Source organism: Ixodes scapularis, unplaced genomic scaffold (assembly GCF_016920785.2).
Source record: "Ixodes scapularis isolate PalLabHiFi unplaced genomic scaffold, ASM1692078v2 PGA_scaffold11__112_contigs__length_91849675, whole genome shotgun sequence".
Lineage (NCBI taxonomy): Eukaryota > Metazoa > Arthropoda > Arachnida > Ixodida > Ixodidae > Ixodes > Ixodes scapularis.
Window position 1 is genome coordinate 71,137,401 of NW_024609837.1, and position 11,552 is coordinate 71,148,952.

Genomic DNA, 11,552 nt, shown 5'->3' on the forward strand with positions numbered 1-11,552 from the left:
ATCCCCAGGTGGTCGAAATTAATCCTCAGTCCTCCGCTGGGGAGTGCGAGATGCCCGTCGTTGGTTTGGCACGTAAAACACCTATTGAAAATTCTTATTTGTATGAGAAATGTTTGTGTCCAATAAACATATATGAATCACACAAGATATATAAGAACATAGAACCATCATATAAAAAACTTATGGGAAGTTTCTTATATGGTTCTTATAATTCTTATATGTTCTTACATGTTCTTATATATCTTGCATGATTCATATTTGTTTATTGGACACAATAACTTTCTCATCCAAATGACTTTTTTCACTAGGGACTCCCCAATTTTTTTACGTTGCCATGTTCGAATTGTTCACGTAATGGTCCCACTGCTTTTGCGGGACAAACAACGACGCCTCTGATCGAGCACTCCGCGTGCCCAGAAGTTTCAACGAACTTGGAAGCAAGAGAACATCTAATTCATCAGTAAAGGACACGAACATGTGGGACTTTCGACTCGGTGTAGCACCGCGGAATAACATCGAGCATCCAGTGTGTCGGTGGGAACGGGAGCTTCGTAGTGCTTAAGCTTCTGCATAACGTTTGACCGACAATGAAGTAAAAAAAAAAAGACTAAATAGGCTTTATCGGGGAGCGAGGGTTCTCTAAGAGTTGTTTTATTCTGTCTAACAACCAAGGTACAAACAGAACTGCGGCGACAAGCCTGCACACTAGCAGGAAACCATCCACGGAAAGATCATGCTTAACGCGCTGTAACAACTAGCATCTTTTAAGGGTAACTGCAAAGAAAAAAAAGTTTTTTTTTAAACAGCCTAATTGGGACAAGCATGTCACAAAACAAATGCTCAGCGAAAAAAAATATTTTTTTTATCAATATTTACGCCCCAGGACGTAATTTAGTAGAGTCAGAACCTCTCCACATTTGAAACTCCCGCTCTTTCGACCCCCGCGGAAGAGGAGTACGCCCCGCCCCTCGCTCTCCTTGCGTTGCGGAGTTGAACAACGCAGCGTGTCGACTTCCGGCAAGATCTGGCAACTACGCCAGGCCGGTCGGGCTGCGGTATTGTTTTGGTTTGACGTGGTTTGCGAGCACATGTAGCGAAGACGTGACCGGAGAAGTGCCCCTGTGATGTTCCCGGAAGACGCAAAGTATCATTCGTAATCGTCGTGCGTGTTTTGAAAGCGAAGGGAGTCACAGAATCCACGAGTGCGCAACCACAAGCCAAGGTCCACGACAGCGCTGCGTTGGTTTCGGCTATCTCGTTCTGTTTGGTGCAACACGGCGATGCGACAGAGCTGAAACGTTCGTGGTGTGTGTAATGCGGTGCTATGTGTGTTATGCGGGGTTGACGTACAAGGATCCAGTCCCGTCGTCGTCAGCTGATCCAGTAAAACTGGCCCGGGAGGTCGCAGCGATCGCTTTTAAAAGTAAATCTTCCTTCGTTCTTGTTGTGATTCGGAGAGCCCAATAAATAAAAAAAAAAAAGAAAGGAAAAGAAGCAGCGCCGAGGCGGCCTGCTGAAAGATGTTGTCTCACATGCCGAGGTGGGGCGGCGAGCACCGGCGGGTCCGAGGCGGGAACGACCCGGAAGGAAGGGACGTCTACATCGGCCGAGGTCAGAACACGTACTCTTTTATTTAGAGGGAAACAACCCGGGGGCCAACCGCCCCGGGGGAGATCCACCTGGGCGCACGGCCCAATGGATGAAGTGTAGCGCCGCCTGGCTACAGCGATATGCAGTGACAGTTCGTGGCGCCACCTGGTTAGTGTGGCGAGCGAAACTAAATGAAAAAATTGAACTACTACACTTTCCTTTCCTTAAAAAAAATAAACACCTATCCTTCCCTCTCTTAGGAAAAGAAAATACACTGTCTCATAAGGCTAAAACCTTAAGGCAGGATAAAATAAAAATTGAGCAAAAGACACTGGGCAAGTAAAACCTAATAAAAAAAAATAGGCAAGTAGCCAGTTACACTTCTTACTGCACGTGGCAGAGAAGACGAAGACTTCACGTTCAAATGTTCATGGACATGTAGCATTGAAAATAGTTAAGGTTTCCTAAAATGTCCGTTGTCACTACACACACAAAAAGAAAAATTATTCACTGGGGTTGACTAGAAGAATGTTCAATAGTTGATGTGTGCACTAAACTCATATGTCTTGGATCTCTCCGAGACTTGAACTGCTGTCGTAAAGGTTCACAAAGTAGTCTTTGAGACGTTCAGGCAGCCGCCGGGCTCGATGTGGGCGACTGTCCTGACGGGGGGTGAAGGTGTCGGGACCTCGACCCTGGGTCTCTGGAGGATCCGACCGGAAGGTCGGCTGGCCGCCTGATGCCGACGGCACTCTCACAGGGGACGGCGCTGGTACCGGTTCTGGGGCACCGTCAAAGGAGGTGTCGGAAACTGCACCACCCTCAGTAGCCGTTTCTGTACGACTGGGCGACCAACTGGCAGCTGACCAGCTGCTATCTGGGGACATCCCAGGAGACTGGTAGTGCTCAGGGGGCTGAGCAATCTCCTCAGGCACCGGTTGCACCTCAGCAGGACCCTCGGGAACGGGAGGGGGACTCCCAGCTGGAACAGGACCCTCAGGAGGGGAAGGGGGGGCCTCAGGACTCAGGCCAGGGTCAGGACGTTGACCCGCAGGATCTGGATTGGTGGTGTCCGGGCTAGCCGGACCAAGGACAGGAACAGGCGGCTCTGGGGGAGCCGGCGGGACTGTGGGCAGAACAACTGCAGGGAAAAAAGGGGGGTCCGGGGGGTACAAATCTTCCCGGAACCAAGATGCTCTGGTTGATGAAGGTTGAAGAGTTGTATGCGTCAACTTGGACGCATGCCACGTGGATCCATCGTCCAGCCGGTATGTAGCTGGACCCACTTGATCTTGGATCTTCTGAGGAGAAGCATACTTCATCTGTAACTTTCCTCGGTGACGAGGCTTGTTGACCTTGACGGTCTGTCCAGGAATGAATGTAGGCCGCTTGACAGCACGCCTTCTGTCTGAGTACATCTTCATGCGTTCTTGATATTTCTTGATTGTTTGTGGAAGTCTTTGTTGGACTGTGGACCTTGGAACTTGAGGGTCGGGGACTGGACGCCCCGAAAGATGAAGACGATTGCGATGGTTCCTGCCATGAAGCAGGAACGCGGGAGTTTCTCCCGTTGCAGCATGGCGAGTGGCACGGTACACTCCTAAGTACTCCGTGACTGCTTCTCTGAGGTTGCGTTGCTGGACGACAGCCAACTGTATGGTGGACTTCAAGACACGGTTGAAACGTTCCACCTGCCCATTCGCTTGGGGGTGGTACAGAGATGACCTGAGATGACGAATACCTTGATTCTTGAGGAACTCTGTAAATTCCCTGGCGATGAACTGGGGGCCGTTGTCGGTGACGATTTCTTCTGGCAACCCCTCTCGTGCAAAGACAAGCTTCAGGAAGTCTACCACAGACGCAGTCGTGACGTTGTGGACGCTCATGACCTCTGGCCATTTGCTGTGGTAGTGATCCACAAGGGTGATGAAAAAACGCTCGTTGCGCGGAGCGCGTTCGAACGGACCAACGATGTCCATACCTAACTTCGTCCAAGGACGAGATGGAAAATTGACTGGCTGTAAAGGTGCTCGGAATGACTTTGCTGGTTTGTCCGTAGACTGACATATGGTGCAATGTTGGACGTATTGTTTGATGTGGAGAGATACTTGAGGCCACCAGTAGAGTTCTTTGATAAGTCCTGTGGTCCTCGTGATCCCTTGATGCGTCTCATGCGCTATCTCGATGACTTGGTCGCGTAGACTGGTCGGCACGATGATCTTCTCGGCGTTAAACAGCAGTCTGTCCACCTGCGACAGCTGTTCTTGGACTGCGAAGTAGGGCTTGAACCCTGGAGGCAGCTTGTCTTCAGCTGGCCATGTTGACGAGATGTATTCCATGACTTTCGGTAGAATGGGATCACGGGCTGTTGCATCTTGAAAGTCGCGCTGAGTCAGTGAAGCGCAGACTATGGAAACCACTTCCTCAGGAAACTTGGTGCCGTCTTCTGTGTCCTTGACGGGCAGACGGGACAGTGCATCTGCGACGGTGTTGTCGGTACCCTTGCGGTACTCCATCAGGAAGTTGTAGTTGAACAACCGGGCGGTCCAACGGCTGATGCGTAGCGGTCGGACTCCGGTGCCCTGCGTAGACATGAGGGTGACGAGTGCTCGATGATCAGTGCGGATGGTGAACTGCCTTCCCCAGAGGTAAGTATGCCACTTTTCGCACGACCACAGGATCGCCAGGGCCTCCTTCTCTCCCACGGAGTACCGTTGCTCCGTGTCCGTCAAGGAACGGCTTGCAAAGGCCACGGTCTTGAGCTTCTGCCCGTGCTGTTGTTGCAGAACTGCTCCGAGGCCGCAGTTCGAAGCATCAGTTGATACGATGACCGGCAAAGTCGGGTCAAACATTGTTAAGATGGGTGCTTTCTGGAGAGCTGTCTTGACTTCTTGGAAGGCGCTCTCGACATCAGGAGTCCAAGAAAAAGAGTTGCCCTTGCGCAACAAACGACGCATCGGTTCGACTACTGTCGCACAATGTGGAATGAATTTGCTATAATATTCCACTAGACCGAGGAATGCCTTGAGTTGTGTTGGATCGGACGGTGAGGGGAAGTTCAGAACGGCTTCTATCTTGGACGGAAGGGGCGCTACGCCTTCCGCGGATAGACTATGGCCGAGAAAAGACAAGGTTGGAACGCGGAAAACCGCCTTTCTGTTCAGTTTCATGCCAGCGGACTTATCCGTCGGAGGACTTCGCGCAAGTGCGCGTCGTGTTCTTGAGGTGATGATCCGTAAACGATCACGTCGTCTAATTAGAACTGTACACCAGGACAGTCCTTAAGGATCTTTGACATGACTTGTTGGAATGCGGCTGGCGCGGAGGCCAAGCCGAAGCAGACTCGCTTGAAGCGAAATAAACCCTCATGCGTGATGAACGCTGTAAGGTCTCGACTCTTGGGGTCGAGTCGGACTTGATGGTAGGCCGACGCAAGGTCGAGTTTCGAAAAACAAGATGCTCCTCTGAGCGAGTTCAGGAGCTCGTCGATATGCGGTAGTGAGAATGAGTCGATCACGACCGCGCGGTTGGGAGCCCGGAGATCGACGCACATGCGGATACCGCCGTCTCTCTTCTTGACGACCACGATGGGCGAGACCCACTCGGAGGCGCTGACGCGCTCAATCACGCCCTGACGTTCGAGTTTCTGGATCTCGGCAGTTACGGACTCGCGCAGCGTGAACGGTAGACGACGGAGCTTCGCCTGAACGGGCGGAACATGACGACGGACAGTGACCGTATGTGTTTGGTTTACAACCAAACCCAACTCGGACGTAAAAAGTTCTTCAAACTCCTGAAAACCGGGAGGAAGCGTGGAATGATCGCTCACCGATGACGGAGAACGGCCACTGGACGAGGTCGATGGACCTTGGGCTGCGGGGACAGCCGACGACAAAGTGCCAAAGGCACCAGAAGAGTGGAGTGGCGAACTTACGTCCGCCGTGGACGATGGCTGCGGGACCTCAGCCTCGGTTACATGTCCCGGGACGGCTGTTCCGGGAGCAGCTGCGTCAATGTGGAAACATTTTAGCGGTACGCCAGACAAGATCATTTTGAGGTCATGTACCGCGTCCACTCCAAGTAGTGAACGGCCGTTGCGTACAACGTAGAAGAGAATGGTCGCGAAGCGATCCTTGAAGACGACGTTTGCGTGAAAGCATCCCAAAACGGGAATGGAACCCTTTAGGTAGTGCACTAAAGTGCGCGGCGGCTTTGAAAGCTTGATGCGGCCGCTCCGATTGATGCGGTTGAAAGTCGCATCCGAGAGAAGGGAGACCTCAGCACCCGTGTCGATGAGAATGGAAAGAGGGAAACCGTTCACCTCTACATCGGCCGTGAAACTCCGGCGCTGGGGACCAGGTCGCTGCTCCCGGCGACCACCGGGTGACCCCACCGTGTAAACGCCAGGCCACATCTCGTCGTCGTCATCCTCCGAGAACGTGCCGACGCCTCGCACGGGTGTGCGTGTCGGACCAGCTTGGCGACGGTCGTAGTAGCCGCGGGCAGAGACCCGCCGGCCAGCAGGAAGGGCCAGTTGTCGATGATCCCGGTCGTCCCTCGGTCGGCTTCGACACACATTTGCAAAATGTCCCTCACGGCCACACAAGAAGCATGTGGCTCCCGATGCTGGGCACTCATCCCGCGGGTGGCTCCGTCTTCCGCAAAAAAAACATCCGCCCTCGCGAACGGGAGGACGCGCCCCGGGGGGAGGGTCACGTGGGCGCGCACCGGAGAACGGGCGGGAGGGAGCTCGCGGCTGCCGGCGGTCTTGACGCGGCGGGAGAGGGAAAGTCCGCGCGCGTCCCGACGGAGGAGAGGGAGGCTCACGCCTCGGAAGGGAAGAGTAGGAGGGCTCTCGCTGCGACGGGGGAGGAGGAAGGGGACGCTCACGCCTGTGGGGAGGGGGGGGGGGGGGGGGGGGGGAAGATCCGCGGCGGCGGGGAGGCTGCCCGCCATGTTGAGCATCCCGGTCGCGACCGCGTCCATCTTGGATCCGCTCGACCACGTGCGGCGCGTTCGGGGTTGCGTCTAGCGATAAGCGTCGGAAAAGATCGCAATCACGAGACGTCCGCTCGAATTGCTGCGCCAGCTGGACAGCACGCTCGAGGCTCGGTGCGTGAGCTCCACCGGACTCTCTGATAAGACGATCTTGGACTTCCGCGTTACGGATTCCCGAGATAAACATTTCCGCGACGCGGCTTTCCAACGACTCTCCGTAGTCGCAAAACGAGGCTAAGCGCCGAAGCGCCCCAATATACTCCAGGACCGTCTCCCCTGGGCCCTGCACCCTTGTGACAAACTTCCTGCGTTCGACGACAACGTTCTGAGCGGAAGCGAAGTGATTGTCCAGAGCGGACAATAACACCTGAAACTCATCTTGGGCCGCGCCAACGGCCGGGCCAGCGAGGCCAAACGCATCCACGACGCGATTCCCTTCTTCTCCCAAAAAGGACAGCAAGATCGCCCTTCTCCGCTTTGACGGAAAACCGTCGGCGTCAGTCGCCTCAAGATAGTTGAGGAAGCCACGCTTCCACATAAGCCACGGCGCATTACCGGCGTGCCGGGCGTGGGGAGGAAGTCGGCGGGAACGCGACCCTGTGGAGCCGCCATCTTGGACACAACGGACCAAGACTTCCTTTGTTCTCGCGGCCCACCGCTTTAAGACTTTATGGCGACTACCGGCATGCAAAGACCTCGTTTCCTCGCAGGCCCTGTAATCCTTTCGCGATCTTTAATCGCTAAGCAGTCCACATTTTGTCGAGAAGCCAACCCTCGTCTAGGCTCAACGCGTGTTCTCAACGCGCATCCTTCGCATCATTTCAACCTGCCGACTCCGCAGCAGAGCGGCTTCTCTCTTCGCCGCGCGCATCCGACGACCGGAGGCGTCTAAATTTACGTCACCACTCGCTCACCGGAGCGAACGCGCCTTATGCGCTCCCTTACGCCGCGACAAGCTTCCGCGGGTCTTTCACTCGACAAGGGTTTTAAACGATTTTTTACATGTGCGCCTAAGATACTAACAAAAGACAACCATGTATGGTGACATTTGTAATACACGCAACGCCTACGCGGAGTACGGTCCCGACCTCGACGCCCGGGGACAAAGGCAAAATCCCGTGGGGGACAGCATTCACAAGGAGCCAAGCCCACTACCGTCAGACAGACCTTAGTATAGGACGCGAGCCCTCTGAAAGCTCCGCAACGGAACCCGACGGCGCGACGCCGCTCGAAAACGTAAGTGGAAAGAAAAAGAAATTTTGCACGAAATGCGCAAAAAAAAAAAAAAATTTACGCCCGCCGGGGCCCAATCCGGCGAAACGTATACGGGAAAAGAATTTCATTGAACGGGAACGAGAGGTTGCCGGGGCCCAATCCGGCACACCTCGCGCGGGAAGACGTGGCGTCACAAGACAAAGGACGTGAAACACCGGCTGCCGGGGCTAAGCCTTATGCAGCGGGCTCCGAATCGGAAAACAAAGAAAATCCCATCCTCCTTCGCCAAAAATGTTGTGATTCGGAGAGCCCAATAAATAAAAAAAAAAGAAAGGAAAAGAAGCAGCGCCGAGGCGGCCTGCTGAAAGATGTTGTCTCACATGCCGAGGTGGGGCGGCGAGCACCGGCGGGTCCGAGGCGGGAACGACCCGGAAGGAAGGGACGTCTACATCGGCCGAGGTCAGAACACGTACTCTTTTATTTAGAGGGAAACAACCCGGGGGCCAACCGCCCCGGGGGAGATCCACCTGGGCGCACGGCCCAATGGATGAAGTGTAGCGCCGCCTGGCTACAGCGATATGCAGTGACAGTTCGTGGCGCCACCTGGTTAGTGTGGCGAGCGAAACTAAATGAAAAAATTGAACTACTACAGTTCTGTTTCAAAATGTGGAAGATTCCGGAGGCATACCGTGAGTAAAAAGCTGCGGGCGTTTTCAAATAAATTACGTCGTTTTAATCGAACAATGGACTCCGAATTCTTCTTCTAAATCTGCCGTTTTTATGCTTCGTGTTGTTGGACTGCGTTTGCACAGCGACGTGTTGCGCTCGTCGTGCGGTGTGAATAAATTTGGGCAAGATTTCGTACCTGTCTACAGATGTATGAACTGAGACCACTTTTTACGTAGTGAACATGGTGCTTTTTTATTTTGTGCGTCTAGTTGTGGACGTTAGGTGCGCCCGGTGCGAATCTCGATGGCCTCCGGAGCGATATGACGAGAACGTAACTGGACACGTTTGTCGCTAAGCGAACGCCCGATTGCCTCCAGCCAAATAGCATTCCTTTCGGGGCGACATGGCTGCTGGAAGGTTCACTGTCGGGATCACGCATCTGACATCTCCGAAAAGTCAGCATTTGCACGCGCAAACAAGCAAAAAAAACACACAAAAACAAAAACACGCTAAGCAAGCAAAGAGGAAAACGAAAGAACCGCGCTATGAAAGCCAAAACCCCGCGTCGCTTCCTATCACTAACACCTGCGACAGCTGCTAAACACAAACTACTTCACTTCAAGAAGTCTCACTCAAGCACCTGGGTCAGCACGAAACACTGATCACTTCGCCGAAACGATTAGTCGAGGTAGGCGAGACAGGCGGGAGCAGATACTTCGGCGGCCATGAAAGAATGGCGAAGCTTTTGTTTGTTATGGTATGAATCCAAACGGAAGTGCCCGTCTTGTAAACCTTTTGTAAAGAATAATAACTCTCATCACATGGGTTATTCTTTAAACGTAAAAATATGCCGCTCAAAAGGAAATTGCAACATATAACAAAGGTTTAACAACCAAGATCTAAGCTGTCAATCAAACTCTTAGCCAATGGGAGCCGATTGGGATTAACGTCACGGAATCCCAACTTCGTGGCGCGCGATTTAAAACGGGCGAAATAGCCGCAAACTAAAATCAGTCTCACGCAATGAATATTGCTGTAAATTTTTTTTTTTTTGCGGAAAAATTGTTTTTTGACATGCTTGTCCCAATTAGGCTGTCTAAAAAAAATCTTTTTTTTCTTTGCAGTTACCCTTTAAAAAGCAGCAACCATGGCAGAAACCTAAAAACGTTGGGTGAAAAGAAGTTTTCGTACAAAATTTCTATCCAATTTTTTTGCTTTTTGAACAAAGCTTTGAACGCCTAACGTCGCCCGACGGTGGAAGCCTTTATCTGCGGTCCCCGATGGTGTTAATGCAGAACGAATCTGTTATGGCAGACAAAATTAAGGTGCATCATAATAGACCATCACAAAGGTGGGTCTGGTTCACCGCCTTTTTGGCGTAAGTGTTAGCACTTCACAATTGCATGATGATGTGTTTCATGCTTTATTGAAAAAGCAAAAATGACTGCTTTTGAAAAAAGTTTGTTTCACCTCAAGCGACGAATATCTGGAATCACTGAATTATAAGTGTTTGTCCTGATCTTTCGAAGCAGAGTTGGGCATGAAACATATAGTGAAAATGACAGTTATAACGGCCAAAATACACCGAGCAAAAAAAAATAAAAACTTGGTGGGCGCCTAAGCTTCGCGTTTTATGAGTACTACGCAATAGCAATATTGGGCCACGATATCGATATTGGGCCACGATATAGGGTCGCAATAGCGATACCGGGCCTCCTCATTCGTCCCGCAATCGCACTTTGCTTGCCCTAGTCAATAGTGTGTCTGACTCGCAACCGAAGGTTCGTGGGTTCGAATACCACCTTAAATTCAGCAAGTTTTTTTCTTATAACTCAAATTAATTATTTTATAAAGTACAATCATTCGAGACGTAAGGCAAACTTTAATTCCAGTTCACGTCATGTTTTAATCAAATTCAATCCACGCTGATGTCACGTTTCACGTGAGCGTTCTGGGTTCTTGGAATTTCCCCCGCCAAGCATGTGGCTGTGACATCATGAGTCTATCGACCAATGAGGATTTTCGCGTCACGCCACCGACGCCGGCTTTTCTGCGATACGAGCTTGTTACCGCTGTAGCGTTGAAACGACCGTCGCAAAGCAGCGCGGAGGTTTCGTTACGGAGCGATTGCTCATGGAGATTTTAACATACGGATTTGGCACGCCCTACCAAGTCTCGTGCGCTGTAATCTTAAACTCTTTATCATACATTCAATGGAGTAGATATACCTTATGAGCCAGATTCTAAACAAATCGTTAAACGCTCTTTTATCTGCTGCTCTGTCTGCTTCAATTTATCTTTCTTAAACACTTATTTCGGAGGCTGCTTTCTTTGGTGAAGACAAAAAATTCGATTGTATTCTGCCAGGTGCTATTATTGTGGCACCCTGGCACACAAAGAGTAAAGCCACCCACTAAGAACTGTGATTCAACACTCGATTAATAGAATCCTGCTAACCAAAAAAAAAAAAATTCCAAAAGATAGGTATTAAAACACTCACAGACGTTGTCATAAAACTGGGGATAACCACAGGTACGGACCAGAATGCACCGCGGCAGTAGTGGCGTCGTGCTACTCCTGTTAAATTCGGTCTATTAATGCCAGGGCGTGCCAAATACTCAACAATTGTATGTAAAATAAGATACTAAATACCCATCTGAAAATGTCTTTAGAGTACTATTCAAGTTACTTTTAGTACGAACTCTCTTGAGGAGGGTCGAAACATTTTGAAAACGTAATTGAATTACAATACACACAACTTGGAAAGTTTCGCACGCTGACACTGTAAGAATGAAATGTCAGAAAGGGGTGCTTTATTTGCGATGACTTCTCTGAAAATCGCATTTTGCTGCGATTTTTATGACCTTCAAGAATCGCCATGACTGCTGCAAATGAAGTTCACTCGGAAATAATTCTGGTTGTGCAAAATAGTGCGTGTCAAAATATTTTAGGAACAAAGAGGGCTCATATATTGTAGACATGACACCTGCCGTGCTTTAGTTGCACGGCAGGCTCGGCTCATTACGCATTCCACAATAAGTTAGTAATATGCCTCGCTGCGAGTATGGAGACTTGTTGTG

General features: G+C 51.1%; 1 pseudogene; it reads right to left on the reverse strand.

The window, feature by feature from the left end:
• Positions 1 to 5,524: 5,524 nt before the first annotated feature.
• LOC120839585 lies at positions 5,525 to 7,292 on the reverse strand (annotated as a pseudogene).
• Between the last annotated feature and the right edge of the window lie 4,260 nt (positions 7,293 to 11,552).